The sequence below is a fragment of the Erinaceus europaeus genome, chromosome 9 (genome assembly GCF_950295315.1).
Source record: "Erinaceus europaeus chromosome 9, mEriEur2.1, whole genome shotgun sequence".
NCBI lineage: Eukaryota > Metazoa > Chordata > Mammalia > Eulipotyphla > Erinaceidae > Erinaceus > Erinaceus europaeus.
Genome location: NC_080170.1, coordinates 52,021,975 through 52,046,886, shown reverse-complemented (window position 1 = coordinate 52,046,886; position 24,912 = coordinate 52,021,975). Strand labels below are relative to the sequence as shown.

Genomic DNA, 24,912 nt, shown 5'->3' with positions numbered 1-24,912 from the left:
GCTCCCAGGAGGCCTCAGAGTCCCCAGAGGCTCCCAAGACAGAGCTGGTGGGGGTACCCCTGGACACAAAAACCAAGCCCCTAGAGTACCCCCTTGCCTCTCAAGTACCCAGGACAGGGGGCTGCAGCCTCCCCCAGAAGCTAGAGCACCCATGCCCATGCCCATGCACTGACTCTACAATGCCTGCTAAAAGAAAAACAGCTGCCTTGACCTACAGGCAGGAGCTTCCTTTCACCTGGGTGGCCTTAGGAGCCTGCTGTGTTGCAGTGCAGGTTTGGCTGCTGCACCTCAGCCAGGCCTCAAGTCTGAGCTGCCTCCTCACAGTAGGTGTGAGTCTGATGCCCTTGAGATAGAATGGCATCCCACCTTGATCCTTATGTGTCAGGAGAGACTCCAGTCCCCCAAGACCCTGAGTGAGAATAAGTGGGGGGTATAAAAAGGAATAAATGAGAACAAATGATTGTATAACTTTAGAAGTGTTTGGGGGTCTAGGAACTGGGCATGTACAAGAACCCAAGCTCAAGACCCCAGCCCCTACCTGTGGGGAGTAAGCTTTAGGAGCCATGAATCAGTGCCACAGGTGTCTGTTTTATTTCTCCTTCTCTATCTACACCTTCCTTTTCAATTTCTCGCTGCCTCTATCAACAACAACAACAAAAAAAAAGGTCACCAGGAACAGTGTATTCATCTTGTAGGCACCAAGCACCAGAAATAACCATGGTGGAAGGGCAAGGAGACAGCATAACGGTTCTGCAAAAGACTTTTATGTCTGAGGCTCTGTGGCCCCATATTCAATTCCCAGCACCACCATATGCCAGAGATTAGAAGTGTTTTGGTTTGTCTCTCTGTGTCTTTATCCATGAAACTATCATTTAAAAAATATATATATTTAAAACCTGGTGGCAAAAAGTGTATGTGTGTTCTTTATTTTTTAACTTGTTTTTATAATTATTTTTATTTATTGGATAGAAACAGCCAGAAACTGAGTAGGTAGGGGGAGGCAGATACCTGCATACCTGCTTCACCACTTGTATGCAAAGCTTCCCCATGCAGGTGGGGCCTGGGGGCTTGAACCTGGGTCCTTGTGCACTATAATGTGCACTCAACCAGGTGCACCACCACCCAGCCCCAGGCTCTGCCATTAATGGGTGGTAGCTTGGTCCTTCTGGGCCCACAGCCTAGCCAGTTAATAAAACATATTCTGCCCCAGAGAAATGAGCCTGATAATTCAACTATCCTAATAGGTCCCATGATGACTCAGGTTAGCTTAGCAACCCAGAGTAACCTGAGCTACTTCATCTTAAAAAGCGCAGATGAAGGAAATCAGTGTGTGGGAAAGGTTGGGGGGGGGGGGAGGATCGGTGCAGGATTTGTGCAGTCAGTCAGAATGAAACCATAGTCACCAATGCAGGAAAAAAAGTTATTCTTCAAGAAGGGAACATGAACCTTGGAATACACTTAAGCAAAAGAAAGTGCTCCATTTCTTAAGTCCTTTTTTTTTTTTTCTGGAAAGAAGAGGTGGCAAGAGGCTCTCAGTCAGGATTCTGCACCCAGCAAGTGAGCCAGCTTGCCCTGTGGCTCCTGACTTCTCACAGGCTGCCCCACCCTCAACAATTACTTGGTGTGTAGTCCTCTACCCCTTTTCAGGAACCCACATTCAGATTCTTACAAGCCACACCTTCCCTAAAGTCGATTAAAATCTGATGGCAAGTAATTGCTATTCTTGAAGGTTCCTTTGCTCCCCCCTGAGTATGAAGATTGATAAGGAATAAGTGGTTAGATGGTGGCACTTATGGAAAGCTGAAGGAATCTTTAACAGCAGAATGCCAGAAGCCAGGTCTGGCTTTTGTAGGGCTACTCTGGGTATCAGGCTCTGAAGACTGTGAGCTGCAAAAAGAGAGGGTCCTTTGTGTCCATGTTGCTCCCCTCTGTCTTGTAGGTTTGCCCTGCAGATATTCGGGGATGGTGTGGGAGTGTAGATGATACTCAGGTGGGCTCTAGATCTGGACCCATTTATTATGAGGGTCCTCAATTGTGCTGGTCTTCAGGAGGGGCTGTGAATTAGGGACCAGGACACCCACCAAGTAGATAAATGTGTTCCTGATCTGTTGCCACTTTCCTCCCAGAAACTTTAAATAAATAAGGTGACTAAGGAACTTATAAGAGGAAATCACTGTCTGTCTGTCTATTCACACAGCTATTTATCTAACTATCCATTTACCTATCTAGCCAACCATGTAATATGATCCAAATGCACACCTCCACAATGACAGGAAGAAAATAGATGTTATAGAACAGGGTGGGAAAATTCAACAGTCTCATGAACAGTCTAAAACCTGCTCCCACTAGACCCCCAGGAGCAAGCTGTATCCCCATCAGCCTCTCAGACCTGAAGGCAGCAATGAGCAGAAGAACTGTCTTAGGACCAGATTCCCAAGGAAAGAGAACCATGGCGGGATCATGGAAACACATGAATTATTCACTGCTCAAACCAGTATGGGGAGAGAGGAGGAGGCAATAGCCAAGAAACATAGCTTAGAAAATGAGGCTTCCCAGAAGTACACTACAGTTTGCAGTGAGTACCCCCCTAACACTTCTTCTCCACTATTCCAAGCTTTGGGTCCATGATTGCTCAACAACTTGTTTGGCTTTGTATGTTAACTCTCTTTTCAGTCACCAGGTTCCAGATGCCATCAGGATGCTGGCCAGGCTTCCCTGGACTGAAGACCCCACCAATATGTCCTGGAGCTCCGCTTCCCCAGAGACACACCCTACTAGGGAAAGAGAGAGGCAGACTGGGAGTATGGACCGACCAGTCAACGCCCATGTTCAGCGGGGAAGCAATTACAGAAGCCAGACCTTCTACCTTCTGCAACCCACAATGACCCTGGGTCCATGCTCCCAGAGGGATAGAGAGTGGGAAAGCTATCAGGGGAGGGGGTGGGATATGGAGATTGGGTGGTGGGAATTGTGTGGAGTTGTACCCCTCTTACCCTATGGCTTTGTTAATTTATTCTTTCTTAAATTAAAAAAAAAAAAGAAAGTAAAAAAAATAAATAAAATGAGGCTTCCTGAGGGCTGGCCTCCTGCTTTACAGTAGAACAGAGTGGCGTCCTCTGATGTTCTGACAGAGCTAAGATCTGGAGCCCTCATTTAACAAGCAGGTGGGAGGTTGAGGCTGTAGGCACCTGCTGTCCTGCTTATTTGGCTGACACCTACTTTATACCATCTCTGGCTACAAAGCAGGGAGATGTGGGGCACCCTGGGCCCCCACTATATCTGCATCCACATCACCTTACAGGAGCCTGGCTGGTGTTCAGTGTCTGTCCTCATGGCTGAGCAAGAAGTCTTGCCAGGACTGCATAGGACAGTGCTGCCTGCCTGCATCCTCCTCCCCAATGGCTGCTGCTTGAAGACCCACTATGGGATTTCCTTCTCTGAGATGGTAGATCTAAATTCAAAGGCATGGTCAGCAGTGGCTGGGGATGAACAGCTGCCTCCCAGAATCCCCCCAAGAGGATAAGCAACAGAGTGAATGAGTCTGTGGCAGAAAGATGGGAATGGACAAATCCCTCCTATAGGGGGGAGCAATGAAGAGGCGTTAAAGAACTGCCTGGCCCAGAGCTGGAGTCTCATCTAGTCCTAGTGGAGCTCCACAAGGCTCTGCTGAAAAGCACTGACACTCCTGGGAGCCCTGGTGGAGGGAGAGAATATGTTAGAAGCCATGGCCTCAGCCCTTCAGAGCACAACCACCACATTGGTCTTATCTTTAAGCCAGACTTTGAAATTCAAACCAGGCTAGAGAGGACTGAGCTGTGGGCCCTGCACACCTCCTCTGGCTTCTCTCTACTGCTTCTTCTTTTCAGAACAGAAGGAATTGAAGAAACACACCAATGTCCTTAAACAAACCTCAGTGAAAAAGAAACAAAGGTGAGAGCATGCATTACCACATGCAGGGACTTGAGTTCAGCCCCAGCACTTCACTTATATTTTACAGCAGTGAAACAGGCCTACAGCTCTCTCTCTCTCCCTCTCCCTCTATCTTTTCCTTCCCTCTCAATCTCTCTGTCTAATCTAATAAGAAAAATAAAAAGGAAAAAGAAATGGCCACTGAGAGTAGTGAATTCATAGTGCCAGCACTGAGGCCCAGCGACAACTCTGGTGGCAATTGAAAGAAAGAGAGAAAGAGAGAAGGGGGGGAATGGGGGAGGAAGGGAAGTAAGTGCATTTGAGGGTTCTGGCCTTGGGCTTCTCTCCCTTCCCCTTCTCTAGGGATGCCTGGTTCAGGAACTTAAGCTGATAACAACAAATGGAAAGGAGACAGGGTAGAGGGAGGGCACAACACCACTCTACCTTTTCATAACTCTTTTTTTTTTTTAAATATTTATTTTATTTACTTATTCCCTTTTGTTGTCCTTGTTTTTTTTTTTATTGTTGTAGTTATTATTGTTGTTGTCGTTGTTGGATAAGACAGAGAGAAATGGAGAGAGGAGGGGAAGACAGAGAGGAGGAGAGAAAGACAGACACCTGCAGAACTGCTTCACCGCCTGTGAAGCGACGCCCCTGCAGGTGGGGAGCCGGGGTTCGAACCGGGATCCTTATGCCGGTCCTTGTGCTTTGCGCCACCTGCGCTTAACCCGCTGCGCTACAGCCCGACTCCCTCCTTTTCATAACTCTTGCTAATGACGTCTGCTCTGCCAAGACCACGTCTATCAAGAGACTGGATGGTGATGACTGCCTCCCCAGCCCCACACAGTGCATATCACGGGTGAGGTCAGCTGCTTCTTCCAGAACTGTCTATCTGGTCTTCCTCAGTTGCAGAGTAGATGGAGGGTGCCCCACCCTCTGTGTGAACAGTTGACCTCTGGAGGGTGGGGCCCAGAAAAGCTGACTTGCCACTTACTCAGAGTCACCCACTGGTTGGGATCTTTCCAGAGAGCTGGTTCAGGGAAAGGGCCAGCCTGTGCAGGATTGCACATGGAGAGAGGGGCTTGGCCTAGACATGTGCTGCCCTGAGAGCTCGGTCAGGACAGAAGAGAGCTGGTTTCCAAGAGGAAGAAAACAGAGAGCAGAGGTCAAGGTCATCCCTAAGAGTCCTTGAGAGAAGCCTGGATGATCTGTGTGGGCTTTCTGGGAGGAGTGAGGGCAGAATGAAGAGACTCTTGACAGCAACCTCAGCTTAAGTCAGGTCAGGACAGGATGGAGCAGGACCTCGAAGCCACTCTCCTGGAAATGAACCCCTAAGGTTCTGCTTCCTGATGCCTGTTTGTGGGGGTGGGGGGAGCTCCAATTTGAGCTCCCAAGAGGAGTGAATGTTTGGACCCTGCTACCAATAGCCTGGGTCCCAAGTCAGCCCTGCCTACTAAAGTACTGCCTGTTTGTGGTGGGGGGGGGAGTGGTCCTGCAGTCACTCTCAAACCACAGGGGGCTCCCACCCCACAGGGGTGCATGCCCCCCACATAGAACATATGCTAGGAACCAGCTACTCATCCTGTGGGCAAAGAAACCAAAGTCCAGAGAAGTCAAGTGGCTTCCCCAAAACCACATAGTCGGTGGGTGGCAGAAGCAGGATTCAAGGGCAGGAGAAGCAGGATTCAGGGCAGGAGAGAGAGTGCTGGGCATTGTTTTGTGATGTCCCTCCATGGCCCCATCTCCAGCCAACGTTGCAGGAAGCTGGCAGCTTTGGTGGCAGATGAGAAGCTAGGCTTCCTCAAATTGTTTTATTTAAAGCCAGATTCCTGCTCGTTTGAAGCTGCTTGATTTTGGCAGTGCCTTTTCCCTCTCCTCTTTTTTTCTTCTCTGCGTCTAAGCAGCACTGAGAGTTAAGTGGGGAGAAGGGCTGCAGGGCTCCCCCCTTCCAGATGTTCCCTGGCCCTGGTTCCCCACCTCATAGACTACAGTGTAGAGTGTGAGCAGCCCTGGCTAGAGAGAGGCAGGGAGCCTGGAGACACTCTGCACCCGAAGTCTAGACACAGATAAAGTCTTCCGCTTTTACAGTGAGTTTCACCAGCATTAAAGTTCATTTATATCTCTATAAATATATACAGCTCTGAATAGGAGGCTTTTACAGCTGGGTTTATATGTGCCAGCTCCCTGTCACACCAACTGGGGCATAGAAGGGTTGTCGCCTCTGCCCCTCTCTGGCACTGTGGCCTCTGCCCTTCCTGGGACTCTCATTGGGTTTACAGACCTCCCCATTCTGCTGCCCAGGTGACCCCCGTGCTGCCCTCTCCTTGTCCACAGCTGCCCTCTTGCCCCAGACTCACAACTGGCCATCTGTCAGAAGGAGGTGGAGCTGCCAGCTGTCAGCTGACCACCCCTACACACCTGTTCCCTCAACAAGGCCCCACCACCAACCTCGGCATTGAAAGGCCAGCAGAGATGACAGGACAGGCTGGCCCACCCGGCTTATGAATGTGTCTGCTTTACAGAAATTTCCTTAGCTAACAGGCTGTGCTCCAGATACAAATGCACCAGTCTGCATGCTTTACAGCTCTCCACCAGGCAGGTGCCGCTCAGTCATGGAGATAAATCCAAGGCAATCTATAGATACTCGAGCCTTTGAAATTGTACACTGTCAAAAAAAAAAAATTCAAACAATTACTCTAGCCTAGGCAGGAGGTAGCTGTTAGATGTTCTTCTTATGGAAAACATAATTACAAAGGAAGGGGAAACATTTCATAAATAAAATTCAAGACTGTGAAGAACCAGAGGGAGGGTAAGACAACAGAAAAAGAAGCCAAGAGTTCTAGGTCTCCAGCTGAATGGGGAAGTGGGGGTCCAGAACTCCCATGCAATAAATCTCAGTCTCGTGCAATTTCCGGGTAACTAATTGGCAAGAGGCATCTTTCAGATATTTTTAAATATCAGCCTACCAGGTTCTTGGTGCTAAAGGAGGAGGAGGGAAAAAAAAGGGCCAACGCATGCTCTGAAAGTCAAGGTGATGTAAAATAAGGGCCAGCCCAGCCTGCTAGCCTGAAGTAGAATGTAGAATTCAGGTCAGCCTGGGAATGGTTAGCTTGTCAAAATGTCAAGGTTCCCAGGCTAACCCAGTGCCCAGGCCACAGGAAACAGCAGGTGGCCAGCCTTCCCATTCCATGCCAACATGGTCCTGGGCACTTTGTACCTGTGTCTTGTTTAATTTTCCTAGGAACTTTTGAAAGAATACTTGATCTCTATAGAGTTTTGAGGTCAGAGAGGTCTAGAGGGCAGACTGTAGAACGACTTCTGATGAGCAACGTGAGTTTATGACAGGTCAAGTTACAGACACTGTCCCACATCATGGCAGAATGGAGCAGAACAGCCTCATGGGAATGAAACCCCAGGCAATGATTCTTGCTGCCCTCACAGACCAGTTAAGACTCTTGAGATTCAGGCAGGAGCAGTAAAGAAGAACAAACAACACAGACCCTGCTTTCAACAGCCTGTGTTCCAAAACAGCCATACCACCTACTAGCTATGCTACCTTAGGCAAGCTTCTCAGCCTCTCTGAACTTCAAAGGGGCTTGGTTTCCCCACCAATATGCTCTATCCTTCAAGTCTTCAAGGGAAAAGTGACCGTTTCAACTCAAATTGCCATAACCATGCTCTCCCATGGTCATTTGACTGGAGAAGGTTTTCCCTGCCATCTTTCCTCCTGAACTGTTGGGATGAACTCAGAGAAGTTGCATCACCCAGTGTGGCAACTGCACACAGCAATCATGAACAAGAGTTTCTTTCCCCATTATCGTGAAAATTCAGTACGATGCCATATTGCACAGCAGCTATTGTGTCTGGCCCACTGCACACACTCCATAAATCATAGCAATTATAATCATAATGATTGAACAAGGGTAGAAAGTGTGGGAACTCCTGGACTGAGGTTAAGCAGAGCCAGCAGAAAATCAGAAAGTTTTTACTGGCCCCCAGTCTAAGCTGAACTCTATACTCAGGCCCTCAAAGGACAGGTAATCTAGGTGAGGGGTATGAGATGCAGATGTGTATACTTAGCAGTGGTGTGAGACATAAAACCCCTTTACAGATGTAGAAGAGGAGTCCCAAGGGAGTCACCATTCAGTGCTCAACAAGTAATGAAGATGTAAGAAAGCAGGTTTCATACTACTCTTCCACTTCTGAGCTACAGCTGGACAAGCCCCCTGATGGACTGTGCTTAAGTCTCCTCTTTTGTAAAGTGGAAATTACGTGTGTGTGTGTGTGTGTGTGTGTGTGTGTGTATTCATGTTTCAGCCTTTAATGCTACAAAATATTCAAAGTACTAGTTGGCAGTAAACCAGCAAACACATCAAGGGCTGTCTCTGCCAAGCTCATGGATCAAGAGCTTAGAACAAGTACTTTCTGGGTGCTGGTGAGTGTTAGTACCAGCAATGAAAGTAACCAGCAAAGTGGATTTGTAGGTGGTCGTAGACCAAAGGCTAAATTCCAGCCCAGAGAAACTGCTAAGCTGTTGTCAAGCACTAGTATTCTGGGTTCATTCTGTTCTGGGATTAATGTTCTAGGTTTTTCCTCTTTGCCTTTGTATAGTTCACAAAGTACTAGGACACATTCACTTGAAAAGAACCATGAATTCCTCCTGGGCTCTTATAATAACCTTTTATTTACTGTACAGCTAGAGCAGAAGATGTTATTAGAGGAGGCCTATGGAGGGGAGCTTGGCCAGGGTTAGACGCCTCCAGAAGCTGTCAGAAGACATCTGGTTCACTTGTCCCTGACCCTAAATCATCTTCTCTCATATGGAGTCTCCTCAAGAGACATGTCAGGAAAACCAGATGTGCCTACTAAGAGGAGAAGGGCTTCTTGCCTTTGTCTCCTGCCACCTCTCTGAAGTAAGCTGGGCTCTCTAGTGTCTGAGTCCAGAAAGAAGCACAGCTGGTTTGGCTGGGGGCAAAAGACAGGATGGATAATGTGCCAGCTCCAGTCTACTGCCAGGAAGCCTCCTCCATGAACTTCAAAAGGGAAGGAGAGAATTTTTACCTGTAGTGAGAACTATGACCTGACTCTCCCTTTCCCATGTAGTTGGAGAGTAAAACTGAAGCAGTTGGCCAGAATTAAAGAAGAGGCATCTATCAGTGGATGGACAGATAGGATGTTGTTGGCATTAGTGTGTGCACCTGGAACATATACAATGTCACGATGCAGCAATCCTTCAATAAAGAAAGAAAATGGAATAGATACATGCAATGGAATAGCATTCAAGCTTAAAGAGGAATGACATTCTCACACAGGCTATAATGCAACTGAACCCTAAAAACTTGACTCAAAAGGACAAATCGGGTATAATTCCATTTAAACTAGTTACTGTGAGTCATCAAATCCATAGAGATGGAAAATGCATTGATGGAGGCCAGGGTCTGGGGCAGAATGGGGGTGGGGAAGTAGGGGCTGGAGAATTGCTGTTTAATTAGCCTCTTAGGGGCAGAAGGGAAAATTTCTGAGATGGTGTCTATTTTATTACAAGAAAATAAAAGTGGGCAGAGAAGAGGACAAAGCTGCTGAGATCCCCTTTGCTAGCCAATGTTGGCTACTTGCTGTGTTATAAATATGCTGACACTATGCTAGTCTGAAGTCACATTCTAAAGTAGAGACTAGTATTGTTTGTATTTTTTTTAGTTTGTTTGTTTTGTAATGAGGCTTCACTGCTCCAAGTCAACTTTTTCAGATATGTATGTGTGTGTGTATGAAAAAATTACAATAAATATATGTAGAAGGAGAGAGAGACAGAGAGAGAGAGAGAGGCAGAAGTTAGGGGTGGGAGACACCACAGCCCCAAAGCTTCCCCCATACAGTGAGTGCAGGTTTCAGACCTGGGTTGTATGCACAGAAGTTGATACCCTCCCAGATGAACTCTCTCCTGCCCAAGATTAGTGGTTTTTATACACAGTCAGAAATGCTTTGATAGCACCTCAGTTCCATTCACCCATTCCTACCAGACTTGGTTTTTTAATGTTTATTTCATATGTAATAGAGAAAGTTCCATGAGAGAGAGAGAGAGAGAGAGAGAGAGAGAAGAGGGGGAGGGGGAGGGGGAGGGGAGGGAAGGGGAGAGGAGAGGAGAGGAGAGGAGAGGAGAGGAGAAGAGAGGAGAGGAGAGGAGAGGAGAGGAGAGGAGAGGAGAGGAGAGGAGAGGAGAGGAGAGGAGAGGAGAGGAGAGGAGAGGAGAAGCCAGGACACCACTCTGGTAATTGCAGTAGCAGGGATCAAACCAGAAACCTCAGGAATGCAAGTTCTATGCTCTACCAGCTAAACTGCTTCTCCCATCTCCAGACTTGCTCTAAGAAAACAAAACTCAGGAGTCGAGCAGTAGCTCAGCAGGTTAAGCACAGGTGGCACAAAGCACAAGGACTGGCATAAGGATCCCAGTTTGAGTCCCTGGCTTCCCACCTTCAAAATGGTGAAGCAGATCTGCAGGTGTCTTTCTCTCCTCTCTCTGTCTTCCCCTCCTCTCTCCATTTCTCTCTGTCCTAGCCAACAACGACAACATCAATAATAACTACAACAGTAAAACAACAAGGGCAACAAAAAGGGAATAAATAAATAAATATTTTTGAAAAAAGAAAAAAGAAAACAAAACTCAGGTTCAAGTGGTAGCACACCTGGTTAAGCACTCACATCACAATGCACAAGGACCTGGGTTCAAGCCCCTGATCTCCACCTGCAGGGGGAAAAGCTTTAAAAGTGATGAAGAAGGGCTGCAGGTGTCTCTCTGTCTCCCTCACACTCAATTGTCCCCCTCCCCTCTCATTTTCTCTCTGTCCTATAATAAGTAAATAAACTTTTTGTTAAAAAACAGAGGTATACCCCTCTGGTTAAAAGGGGAAGAAGAAGAAGAAAGAGGAGGAGGAGGAGGAGGAGAAAAGAAAACAAAAACATAACTTCAGTTAGATGTTGAGCTTCATCTTGTCCTTGTAGCTACAGATCAAGATCAAGAAAGGTATGTCTCGGTGCTTCTCCCATGTAATCTACTGGATTTAACTGTACTTCTACACATCTTCTATCTACATCATAGGGTGGCTATGCTTTGGTCCTCTTCCAACTTGCCAAAACCTGGGGACCAGCTGGGGAGCTGATTCAGGAAGGAACCTTCCCATAAATGAGCTGGGTGCATTCCCTGAGGCAGGTGCACTGAGGAAGGGCCAGAGTCTGGAGAAAAGGTACTTAATAAGGTTTCCATGTGGAGAGAGCCAGAGGACCTGTTCACTGCCACGCATGTAAGCAGCTCCCTGACCTACTTTGACAACTCTGAGGTTTACTAAAGACTCTGACTCTGTAGTCATCCAGAAACATGGATTTTTTTTTCAGTTGAGGACCTCATGCTCAAATCTTACCCAAAATACCCCCATCTCTCTCCAGGATTCCCTGAGCACGAAGCCTCTGCAGACAGGGGTGAGGGAGAAACTGACACCACTGATATGTGGGTGTGGATGTAGCTCTGAGTGCAGGTTCAGTCACCTTAGCCACCAAGCTTTCTGCTGAGCCATTGCTTCCTTGCAGTGAATCCAGAGCCTCAACCCCAGGCTGGAGTTGGGATGGCAGTGGGAGTCATGGAGACCACCCTAGATTGACCACTGGCATGTGACAGTAGCTGAGTCTCTGAACTGTTTTCTGATACCTGCATGAGGAGGGACTATAGCCTCCACACCACTGCCTTTGGGAATGCAGCTACAGTTTAAGCTCACATACTGTCCTGTCCCTATGAACTCTCCTTACAGGGGTCCCCTTTCCTGGCCTCACTATTTAGAGTCCAGCTGGGGCGGCACATGCCTTGTTACCTGAATGCTGAGCTCCAAGCTTTCAGCAGATATCAGTGTCCTCTCCATGCCCTGTGCAGCCAGATAATTTCAGTCAGCTTAGAGCAAGGCCTTCAGGGGAACCTATGGCTCCTGGTTGTACATGAGTGTTGACTTACATGCATACCCTTGAAATAGCCAATCGTCTTCCAACTCCATGACTATAAAGCTGGGTGAAGAACTATCATGTCCCCACCTCTCTACCAGCAGTAGTAGCTCCAGAGCTCTGAAATGTTCTCAGAAAAGTCTGGGCCCACACAAAACAGTCATCAAACAATAAATACATCAGGCAGAACGCTCCCACTGCAAAATGTTGCTGGGAAAGCCATGATAATGGAAGTCAGAGAGAGCTGAGGAGGGGAAGAGATAAGCATAGGGGAGCTTTCACATCTCCTGCTTAGGTTAGTACTTAAATGGGTGTGCATCATGGTCCAAGTTCAGCAATCAGAACATGTTATGATTCACAGATTAGACCTCAAATTTAAAAAAAATTATTAGTTATTTAATATTGATTTATAAAATTATAAGATAACAGGGGTATAATTCCACCCCTTTCCCACTACTAGAGTTCTGTGTCCCCATTCCCTCCATTGGAAGCTGCATTAGTTCTCCCAAGATCACAGATATGGGTTGATTATTATTTCTATATCTAGCTATATTTATTTATATTTGCCCTGTTTTCTATGGTTCTGCCTTCTCTTCTTTTCTAAATCACACCTACTACTTTTAAGTGTTCTTCCTTTATTATTTTTTCCCTCTTCTTTCTCCAGGTCCTGATGGAATTGGACTTCAAAGCCCTCTAGTCAACTTCCTCTATCATTTCTCACTCTCTGGAAATATGGAGCAAAATTCTTTATGGGGTGCAGAAGGTGGAAGGTCTGGCTTTTGCAATTCCTTCTTTACTAGACATGAGAATTGGCAGGTTGATCCATACTCCCAGCTTATTTCTATCTTTCCCTAGTGTAGAACTCACTTTTTTTTTTAAGTAGCAATGGACTCTCTGAGTAAAAGATGGTAACTGGTGAGTGTTAGAGTCACCAACATTCTCCCCTGTCTCGCTGCCCCTACACCAGTCCTCTGCTAAATTCACAGAAATCCCTGACTGGTATGTGAGAGCCAATGTTAGACTTTTTCTCCCCAATGCTGGCCAGATGTGAGGATGGATGTATGGGGTGAGGGGGTGGTTTGCACCCTCTCTCATCCCTTGAAGGTCACCACAAGTGCTCAGAGCCTTTCCTGACCTGTTCTTCAGTGCTCCATCTACAGATGACTCAAGAAGGGGAGTCTCAGAGACAAAAGTCATTGCACATGTAAGCCCAAGGTCTCCAGAAACCTGTGCCTAAAAAGGTGCCTTTGGCAGAGAATCCTGAGCAAGGGAGTTCTGCTACCTGTTCAGCCTAGAGATTACCGACCAGGGGGTCTCTCTTCACCTTCACCCAGAAAGCCTGTCTGTAGCCCTTGACCCTACTGATAATTAGAGACCAGCAGCACCTCGACACTCCCTGCTGACCCTCTAGAGCTGCCTGCATTCCACCCCCAGTTTACCAAAAGGCTCTGTCCAGGTAACTCTCCCCCCTACCCGCATGGGTCTGCATTTCTGTTATCTTGTGATTTCTGCTGCCCTCAGGCCTAGCACTTAGAGCACCTGTGACTCCCCATTTGTCCAATGGGTCTGATAATGGCATTGAGCACTTTTTAAAAATATTTATTTATTCCTTTTTGTTGTCCTTGTTGTTTTATTGTTGTAGTTATTATTGTTATTGTTGGATAGAACAGAGAGAAATCGAGAGAGGAGGGGAAGACAGAGAGAGGGAGAGAAAGATAGACACCTACAGACCTGCTTCACCACCTGTGAAGTGACTCCCCTGCAGGTGGGGAGCCGGGGGCTCAAACCAGGATCCTTCTGCCGGTCCTTGCACTTTGCGCCATGTGTGCTTAACCTGCTGCGCTACCGCCCGATTCCCCAGCATTGAGCACTTTTATCAAGAGAATTGAAGGGCATTAGTAAGATAATGACCATTCAGTACAATGACTTTAATCATAAATGGTGGCTTTGGAGATTGGCCACTGTAAGGGCATGGTTTATCTAAAAAAAAAAAAAAAAAAAAAAAAAGCTGTAGGAACACATAATGCCGAAATGGTGATCATGCACTTGTTCAAACTGGGTAATTTCTAGGATGGGGGAGGGGAGGGGAGGGGAGAAGACTTGACTATACATGAGTCAGGGATGGTTTCTGACACTCTGCTTTGCCTGTTTCAATCTTTCTCTTCTGCTACCATTACAACCTTTGGCTTCATGTTTATCCTCCCCACCTCCTACTTCATGCCATGAAAGGCAGAGGCCAAGATTCTGGGATCCAAGGGCAAACACATTTATAAATGAAAATTGGGGTGTCATTCCATCAAAGACTCCCCCTCCAGAGGCAGGGAGTATGTTTTTCAGACTGAAGGAGGACCTAGGATGCTGAATTGAAAGTAGAGTAGTGGGAGGGGGGTGCAAAAGGTACCTCTCCAAACACACACACTTTAATTCAACCTATTTGAAAAAAGTGACTAGAATAATAAGTAATTAGAAGTCAGTTCAAGACAAAGTTTACACTTACAAAAGCTATCTCTTGGTAGTTCAATGGGTTAAGTGCAGGTGGCGCAAAGTGCAAGAACCAGCAGAAGGATCCCGGTTCCAAACCCTCGCTCCCTACCTGCAGGGGAGTCACCTCACAGGCAGTGAAGCAAGTCTGCAGGTGTCTATCTTTCTCTCCCCCTCTCTGTCTTCTCCCCTTTCTCCATTTCTCTCTGTCCTATCCAACAACAATGACACCAATAACAACAACAATAAAACAATAAGGACAACAAAAGGTAATAAATAAATAAATAAATAAATGCCATCTCTTTTTAATGTTAGTATGTTGGGCCCCCTCACTTGTTGAAAGCACTGCCCCAGCAGGTGTGGGCAGGGCTCAAAGAGGGAGAAGAGAGTGTCTGTGAGGTCAAACCAAGACAGATTCAAGATATCAAGTGATATAGAACAGTCCTTTGCAAAAAAAAAAGTCATGGCAATGAATTCTAAAGGACTGGGGAGTCCATGGGACAACTCTCAACACCAGGCAGCCTAGCACTTCACATCTCCCTAAGTTGGAACCTTTTGGGTTTACTTCTGATCCCCCAGACCTGTGGACACAAATCTCCCTCCTGAACTATCTTTTTATGGCATAAGACAGGGCAAAGAAGACTTTATCCCCTCTGCAGTCAACACAGAGAAGGAGCAGCTTCCCACCTCTTCACAAACCTTAATCATTTGCATCATCCAACCTCTGCAAAGCTCAACATATTGACAATTTACTGCCACCAGGAACTCAGAGGGATCTGAAACCCCCAAACCACCCAGCTTGAGGCTCACCTGTTGCACTAGCCCACCTGCCACCAAGAGACGAAAGGAAAAGGTCAGATTGGGTTCTCTCCACATCAAGATGCCAGAGAAGCCTGGGGAAACTGACATTTGAAAAACCATCTCTTCAAAGCTCTCTGAGAGGAGAATAACTTTTAACTCCCTTCACTCCCCCACCCTCCTCCAACTGCAAAGCTGCCCTTTGCAACACTTTCCCTTTCTGCATGACTGGTGGGGAAAGTGTTAAAGGAGGTACTAATTCCCCAAACCCTCCCTCTTATTTACAAGGGAAAAAGACCATCTCTGCACAAGACATGCAGAAAGCCACTGGCAATTTAGCTCAGACTTTACCTGTCTCATGCAACCACAGAGAGAGAGAGAGAGAGAGAGAGAGAGAGAGAGAGAGAGAGAGAGAGAAACACACACACCACTGTGGCCAGAGTCCACATATCTCTTTAATTCAGCAGACATAGTTTGGCTCCTTTCCTCTCCCTATGCAGAACCCAGCTCAGCTTAGCTTGACCAGCAGCAGAGAGAGAGGTGTAACCTTAGTGCCAAATGCCTTCCAGAAACGCAGACAGAGGAATGAAATGCATCTCATCGCTCTCCGTGGTGCTGAAATTAGCTGGAGGAAACGCAAGAAGCAAGTGCGCTAGACTTACCCGGGCTGAGGTTGGTGGGTGGGCGGGCGGGCGGTCAGTGGAGCCCCTGCGGAAGAGATACCTCTCTGGGGTCCGTGCAGGCAATCACCTAGAGAATCCACCGCTCTCCCTTCTGTTCCCTTCCTCCTCTCCTCAGAAGGAGAACTGAGGCTCCAGGAAAGAAATGAAATGCAGCCTGGCAGGGCTGAAGCGGAAGGCGAAAAGAAGAGGCAAGCAAAATAAGATCAGAAAGTCAGGTGGCTTCACTCCGGGTGGTAATTCCCTGGTGGGAGAGGACCCTCTTCTGGCACTCAGTGTCTGCGTCTCTCCTAGCTCTGCCAGCAGCCTCAGCACTGTCAGTTCCTGCTCTGACGCCAAGAGAAGAGGAAGCCTGGGACAGCTCTGCTGTCTCTCTCTCTCTCTCTCTCTCTCTCTCCTACCTTCCCTCCCTCTCTCTCCCCCTCCCCTCCCCCTCTCCCTCCCTCTCTCCCCCCTTGCTGAAATTTCAGCAGCATTATATATATATATATATATATATATATATTTTTTTTTTTCTAAGCCTCTCTTTTTTCCAACCCCCTCCAAGAAGCCCCCTAGTGGACAGAAAAGAAAAGTATCCTGAGTCCTTAATCAGGTCCAGAGCCTAACACAAGAGCACACTGGTGCCCAGAAACTCAGGAAGCTGCTTCTACATAGCTCCCTGTATGGAGAGAGTCTCTTCTCTAACCCAGCAAAAAATAAGTGAGGTTGAGAGGCTGAAGGCAAGTATAGGGGCTTTTACAGATTCCTTGCCCACAATTGCAGAATAAAGGGTAGAAGAGGACCAGCATAGTGGTTGTGAAAAGAACACTGGAAGCATCTCAGTTGCAGGGCTCCCAAATGATTTAGGGTTCTAGTTCAGCAGAAAGACATATTCCAGAGTCATTATTTACACCAAGAGAGCTCTGTCTATAATTAAGACAGTCCAGCAATGAAGGGTTTGAAGAAACAGGGGCATAGAGAATCAGAGAGGTGGTATCTAGCTGGTTCCTTCTTTACAGCCCTAACCTGGATAGTTTGAAAATGGCAAGGAAAACATCTGGGAAGCCATGGCCATCAGTGGAAAAATCACACCAGGGAAAGACCATGACAGGTCACAGGGTACTAAGGGCTGCCATACACCCTTTTTAAAAACTACAGCCTCCCAGCTTCCTGGAGGAAGTCTTGGTACCTCTGCAAAAATGAATTCTGTTTCCAGACTGCCACTTGCTTACTGGGTATTTGCTTCTTTGTAGCTCAATTTCACTGTCTGTAAAATGTGGGTAATGCTGCCCTCTCCCTACTGAATGAGAACACTGAGGGACTGGAATGAGGAGAGACAGGGAACCACAGTCCCATCAGGAATTTAATAGTAATCACATTCAGGGGCCCAGCAGGTGATTCAGCAGGTAGAATACACATCTTCCATGGAAAAGATGTAAGCATTGTATTCAAGGACATTTTTGTTGTTTTTTTTTTACTCAACCTCACAAATAATAGTTGGTATTTACTGTTATTCACTGCCTGTTATTCGCTGTTATTCACTGGCTGGTGATCTTGGGCAAATCATTTCCTCTCTCTGTGCTTCAGTTTCCTTGTCTATAAAATGGCATCTACATCACTGAGTTCTTATGTGGATTAAATTAACTAATATATTGGATACACAAAGGCTTATTAGTTAATTTAATCCACATAAGGTCTCAGTGATGTAGATGCCATTTTATAGCCAAGGAAACCGAGGTACAGAGAGAGGAAATGATTTGCCCAAGATCACCAGCCAGTGAATAACAGTATAAATGTATACTTCAGATATGATAGCCTTTGGTAAAGAAAGGTAACACCAGAGCTGTCATTCTCTCTGTTTATAGTCAAGTGTCTGGGTCATCACAGTACATTTGCATGTTTGAAAAATAAACCACTTTTTATTTATGATGATGCAAGAAAAAGAGAGAGAGCTGGGAAGTGACTAGTTATGATAAGAATCCTCAAAGAAAACAAATTCTCTTAATGATTTGGGGAGTTTCATGTGTACCAAACTGGCTCAAATCCTATGAAGCTGGAAACTAGGCTTTCACATACTTTCAGAAAGTACCAAACCAGGCCAGCTGTTGCCTCATAGCCAGCACTAAGCTGTATGGGGCAGCAGTCTTATCAGTAGAATGACGAATGACTGCAGCGGTGCAGTGAACATGCACTCTGTGAGAAGCAAATGTTGTTTGAAGAATTCCAGATCGATGAAGCACTTACCTACTTCTCACCTACTTTGGCTAACATGTCCTAATTTCTTTCAGCCCAAAAGGGAATAGAGCAGGAAAAAGATGGGGACTGACATTTAACAAAGCATGATCCCTGTCCTCAAGGAGTTTTCATTTCTCAAACGGGAATTGAAAGAAAGACCCTGCAGTTCAGAAAGTAAGTGCCACATAATGCATGAGCTCATAGAAAGGACAGCTAAGCAGGTCTTCCAGGGCTGGGACTTCCAGAGGTATATCTTAGGGCATCTTAGAATGGAGTGTCTCAGCAGGGTATAGGGGGTTGGAAAGAGTTGTGAAGGCACAGCCCTGCAGACTCTGAGGTGAGAGAGCACTGTGTGACACTTTTAAGGTAGGCACTGTACTCTTATTTTGCACTTGAGAAAACACTGAGACTCAGAACATCTTAGCAGCTTGGTCAAGGGCACACATCCCTTAAGTGGAGAAGCCAGATTAAATGCACATCTGTTCTACTCTAAGGCTGTCTTCTTTAGGGAATAGTAGGTTCCTTCTCTCATCACTTGGAAGGGCACACACAATCTCATAGGGTGTTTTGTAGGAGCTGAGCATCCACGGGGAGGCTGGAGGTGTGAGTCAACATTGTTAGATGAGAGGTCACAATAAGAGATATCTGTCTGCACAAGGAGAAGAAAGTTAGGGTGGCAGAGTCATTTCTAGGTGGTGTGAAATTACTAAACATAGTGGGAGAGGGGAACATTTCTTTGGTACAAGACTCAAATTTATGGTCCAGGAAGGTGGATCAGTGGTAGAATAACTTCCTTGCAAACACCAGGCCCTGAGTTCAACCCCTGGTACCACACAAAAACAAGAAAAGCAAAAACTAATAGAACATCATGGATATCAGTGTGTTCTGTGGTCTCTCACAATAAAAATTAATTAGTTTAATTAAAGGTACTATAATTGCCTCTTGCTCTCCATGGTTCTGCATCCACTAAATGAAATAATAGAAGTGTCAGGTTCAAGCAACATTCCGCCAGTCTTCTGGGTTTTTCTTGGTCTGGTCAAATAAACAAATTAATATCTGACTGATTAGTGGGAATAAAAGGCAAATTGAATTACATGTGTGAGTAGAATCTCCATGGATGAGGATTCTAGAGTAAATAGGACAAACCAAGGGTCTAGATCCTGCATGGAGGAATGGCAGGGGGGTTGGGACCTCCAGAGAAAGAAAGGACTCATATGATGAGGAGTGGGGATTCGTGTGGTGAAGACCAGATGTTCTGTAAGAAGAGGTTGTCCTGTCCACAGAGAAAGGTTTCACTACAGAAAGGTTCTTTCTGGAGAAGACCCTAAACCTGGGTAGCATGTAGGCTTCAAGGCCATGGAAACAGTTTCTCCTGAGACCCACAGGCTTCTGCTGACCTCAGCTCCACACACTGAAGTCACATGTATTAGAAAAATTGCCTCTGGACAGCTTGGAGAAAAACTGTCTGCAGAGTTTAAGGAAGGCCTGCAGAAGTTTCCAGAGCAGAGTCAAAAGCTTGATAGATACTCAACAGCTGTTTGCCAAACTTCTGCCACATGTCTGCACAGGCTTGATTTTGTGCCCTCACTTTGCAGATGTCAGCCCACAGAGAGGGCTCCCCTGCCACTGCACCTGCCCACCCCGGCCAATAGCGAGTGTTATCATTTCCTTGTCTTGCCCCAGCAGAACTGTTCTCTGCAACCCCCAACCCCACCACAGTAGAGTTTATCATAGGACTGATGCTCCATTGTACCTCCTCTGCTCCAAGACAGCAGGACCCAAGGCCTGGTACAATACCCCGGTCTTGCCCACACACTGGATAATTAACCATCCCCGCAGAGTGTACATCCAGCTACTCCCTCATAGTTTCCCTTTGAGTGTTTAACCACATACAATAAGGGTCTGAGTCAAGCAGAACAGAATGGAAGCCTTCCTTTTTATACTCCCAGATGCATTCTCAGAGTATCTGTTTCTTCATCTGGAAAGCAGAGAAAGGATTGTTTGTGCTACAGGGCGAAAGTGAAGATGAACTTGATTAAAGGCTGCTAGACCAGTGGCTGACAGGGGAGGAAGCCCTTCAATCCCCAGTGAGCAGTGAGAGAGGAAGGCTGCTCAGCAGGCCTTGACCTGATCTCTTGCTCTCACCTTTCCCTCCTCCTGACTTCCCAACTAATCTCCCAGCCCCAGTGCTGCCTCCTGCCTCCCGCAGGTAGAGCAATCCTGATCATCCTGGAACTACCAACCTTCCCAGCAAGGTTTAGCTCAAGTGCCACAGATATGTAACACACGCTGCCAGTGGCATCAGAGTGGCCCGAGGATTGTTTATCTAATTTTCAGAAGGGTACCATGCCCATTGGTCCTTTGACTTGACTTCCTGAATTTTTTTGAGACTTTTTGTCATAGTTTATGTCACTTCTCATCTTGTTTTTTGTCTGTCACTCTTAAGTGAAGAGTCCCTCTTCTTGTCTGTTTTTTGTACTTCTGCTTTGTTGGCTCTTGTCTTCTTTCTGTAGGAAGCAAGCTCCTCTTACTCTACTCTCAAGATAACTTACTCCAGTCTATCCCCATCTTCTCTCTCACACTTCTCTGATTCCCTCTCTCATCTGTGATCTGAGTGTAAGAGACCCCAAGATCCTAAGACTGAGGGGTTCTGGAGGTTGCTAGGTCAGTAGAGTATATACCTTTCCATGTGTGAGGCCCTGGTTTCAACCCAGAGCACCATATTAAAAATGGTAATATGGGCCCGAGACAGGTTACTGGGTGGGGTATGTGCCTTCCCATGTGTACAACCCAGGTTCGAGCACCAGCACCACATGAAAAGTCCTGTGGAACTGGAGGAAACTCTAGCACTGAGGGGGACTCTTCTCTCTCATTTGAATGAAAAAATGGCTGGACAGAGAACAGTTAAATTGCACTTATGTGAATCCCAAGCTAACCAACCTCCCCCCCAAATAAAAATACCATGCCAAGATTCAGATGAGAGAAAGCAAAACAGCCCAACAATGTGAGGCCTGTTTCTTTGTAGACCACTGAGTCTCAAGGATCCCTAAAGCTCCCTTTTGCTGGCCACATACAACCTGTTTGGTTTACATTTCTTCTTGCAAAAACTGAGCACCACCACCTCTACTCTGGACTTCTGCCCTTTCCAGTGTGTTCTGAGGTTAGCTGTAAGGTTTCTGGTTTGGAGGGTGGGGGCAGGGGTCCAGATCACCTGTGGGTACAGGTGCAAACTAGAGGCTGACCCTGTGCAGACAGCCAGCTCCTGCCCATCAGAGACAGCTGTCCTATCTCACTTGGCATACTGTGCTGGAACATAGGAGCTTGACAGCCCAAATGCAGATCTGGGGTTTCTCTGATCTCCTCAAGACACCTCCCATTCACCCTACAACCCTCCAAATTTGGCCCCTCTCATGGGAACAAGGTTGGACTGCTTATCTGGAAAGCATGTGAGCTCCTGGGGATGTGTTAGACCTGAAGGCAGGATCTGCTTCCTCAGCATCTGATGGGGCACAGAGCTCTCCCCGTCCCATGCTGGGAACTGGGATAGATTAACCACTTTGGAAAGCAACTCTTTCATTGCTACCACAAGTTCAATGAACCTAGGTTTTAATGATCAAAGATGTTTTTTAATAGCACAGATATTTAGGCAGGAAGAGAGAATTTAAGGAAGAGACAGAAAGAGAATATCTATCTATATCCATCTCCATGTGAAAATGCAAGGAACCAGACACTGTGCTAAACACACACACATCCTAGACTTCATTTATGTAAAAGTTTCAGAACAGAAATGGAGGAAAAGGACTTCCCATGTGGCTAAGATCATGAACTTATCCTGGACCAGAGAAGGAAGATGAATAAAAATCCTGGTGAGAAAGTAGGTAAAAGGAGACCAGCTTTGCTCTGGGCCAGCAGCCAGAGGTCTCTAGAAGAAAGGAAGTAATGAACTTGTAGAATGTCAGAGTCAGAAAAGGCTTCAGAATGTTTCTTCTTCAACACCCTCTGATCCATTTTACAGACCAGTTGGAATGCCGCAGGCCACACCCAGCTTCCCTCCTCAGCAGGGAGGCCTTAGTCGGGCCTGCAAGGTGGCCACAGCAGAGAACACTTGCTTTGCTCAAATGTGAGAGTTCCAAGCAGGGTGGCGGGCTTCCTGGGTGATTAACACACGCTTTGGGTGGCATTCTGACTACAAGGCTGAGAGCCAAAGATCAAGTGGTTTTTGCCAGCTGAGCCTGTGAATAATCACTGAGAAAGGGCTGATTGCTTAATTGCAAGGTGGAACATAAACACAGAAATGGGGAAGGACAACAAACAGGGTTGGAAAGCAGTGGACAAGAGGCTGGGGTCACTAGAGCACACACAAACACACACACACACACACACACACACACACACACACTGTCTCAGCTGGTTGCTTGTCCTATCATCCCATGTCCCCTGTCCTTAGCACACAGGCCACTGTCAGGCTCAAGGGCTCATCCTCGGAGGAGAGGGGGAAGGGTGTAGATTGTGACAAGAAAACAGAAAGGGTGACTGGCATGGGGTTTCTACAGAAAGGCAAGCATCTGTCAGGGGTAGAGAGGGGCTCCAGTCAGGGATCCTTAGTACAATCATGCCACATCCTCCATCATCATCCACACATCCTGAGTGTAGAATGAACCACCTGCCAGAATGACATGCCTTGAGGAGGCCTGTCCTGAGCATCTTGGTGGGGGCATGTCTGGCTACTCATCTTGGAGATGCTTATTTGGGCATCTGAACACCTGGGGGGTAGTTATCTGGGCATCTTGGGGAGACCTATCATTTAGTAGCACACCAAAAGCCAGGGATTATCACACATAGCAGAGGTCTCACAGAACAGATTCTCAGGAGACACTAGCTCTGTACCCCAGCAGGGGCCCTCCCTTAACGCCCCAACCTCAACACAGAGCCAACTCCTCATGCATTTTCCCTCTCTAGGAGACTCCATGGCCACAGTCTAGGGTGCACTCAGCCCATCCTAGATTTGCTTCTAAAGTCAAGAGAGGTGACCTCTGGGCTGAGGCAGCCCAGGGCTCTCAGAGGTCTATGTCTCTCCTAAGGAGCTTCGGAGGAGGGGTTTTCAGGGAAAAGGGATAGGGCCACCTCTGTATGGCCCAACCCACAGCCTGGACACTGCTAAAGCCCTCAGCAAGGCAGCTATGGGACCAGGATGATAAGTCATTAAAAATAAGCAGAGCCCATGACATCACTATTTACATAAAGTATGGTGAGGTCAGGTACTGCAGACCCCCACCCCTGCCAGATGGGAGTCAGGTCACCAAGAGCTGCAGGAGCCTGGCCCAGGTGAAAGGTGTTTCTGTCCTTCCATGTCCCCAGCTCTGCCTGAGGTCTCAGTCACTCCTCTGCAGAAGGGAAGCTAGAATCCTCTGGGCCTCACTGCTGATCATTCATTCTTCATGGTTTTCCAGTGTTTGTCCAGGTAGAGGAGTCAGCACAGATGCTTATCTGGCTTTGGTCATGCAGGACCTCCTCTGCAAAAGTCTCACATTCCTGGAAAAGACTGGAAGTTCTTCCCCAGCCTAGGGCCTAGGGGACATCACAGTAGCTGAGTCCTTCCCTTCATCTCCAAAGTCAGACAACCCACTCAAAGGACTGGTTCCAGGCATATGATCCTAGGGTCTTCAGATGTTGGTTCCACCTTCTGGACAAGAGGAAAAGTAATTAGGTCTTTCTAGTACAAAGGAAGGGACACCCTAATAGACAGAAAGACAGCCTTTATATAAGAAAAGGCCCCCTGCATGCTTCTCTCAATTCATATCAAATAATATTGCATCCGCTGATCGCAACCTAATCAACGCAACGAGTGCCACCCCAGCATGCTTCACTTCAGACTGTGTCCAGAGACTTCAGGTGTGGAATGACAACCCTTCAGCTTCATCACTTGGGTGAGACCTTTCCTTTCATAGTATTCTCTAATTTCATTCCAGGTGTTCCACTCCCCAATAAAGTCCCCAAACCTAGATATGGACCAGGTCCCCTGAGATAGAGCATATGTTCACACGTGTCCATAAACCAGGAAAAAATATATACCTGAAAGCAGAAGTACACAAAAGTCTACAGAAAGTACCCCCCCCCCAACACTTCATCTGCACTATTCCAGCCTTTAGGTCCATAATTGTTCAACAATTTGTTTGGCTTTGTATGTTAACTCTCTTTTCAGCCACCAGGTTCCGGACGCCAGCATGATGCCGACCAGACCTCCCAGGAATGACGACCCCACCAATGTGTCCTGAAGCTCTGCTTCCCCAGAGCCCCACCCTACTAGGGAAAGAGAGAGGCAGACTGGGAGTATGGGTCAACCAGTCAACGCCCATGTTCAGCGGGGAAGCAATTACAGAAGCCAGACCTTCCACCTTCTGCAACCCACAACGGCCCTGGGTCCATACTCCCAGAGGGATAGAGAATGGGAAAGCTATCAGGGGAGGGGATGGGATATGGAGACTGGGTGGTGGGAACTGTGTGGAGTTGTACCCCTCCTATCCTACGGTTTTGTTAATGTCTCCTTTCTTAAATAAATAGAAAAAAGAAAAGGCCCAGCTGATATTCAGGCAGATTATAGGGAAAGTTAGAAATGAGGTGAGAGTCCAGACACAGCAGGGCGCTCAGAGCTCCTTTACTAGTGGCCTCCAACATCTGGAATCAGCTAACACAGTCCCAACATTGACTGCACTTGAATAGCAAGATCCACTGTGTGAATTATTCAACAGAGTAGTTTAGCCCCAGCTAGAAAGATAGACAGAGGGAGATGGTTAGTTCTATCTGAAGTAAGACAGCATGGGGCTGGCTTCTGTGATCAGTCTTTCTG

General features: G+C 46.9%; 1 protein-coding gene across 1 annotated transcript in view; it reads right to left on the bottom strand.

The window, feature by feature from the left end:
- The window catches only part of TNR (tenascin R), a 285,470-nt gene extending 269,262 nt beyond the window's left edge, over positions 1 to 16,208 (bottom strand). Inside the window, exon 1 of the mRNA XM_007525207.3 lies at positions 15,831 to 16,208. The gene's annotated coding sequence lies outside the window, so the exon portion shown is untranslated. The remainder of the gene's footprint in view (positions 1 to 15,830) is intronic.
- Between the last annotated feature and the right edge of the window lie 8,704 nt (positions 16,209 to 24,912).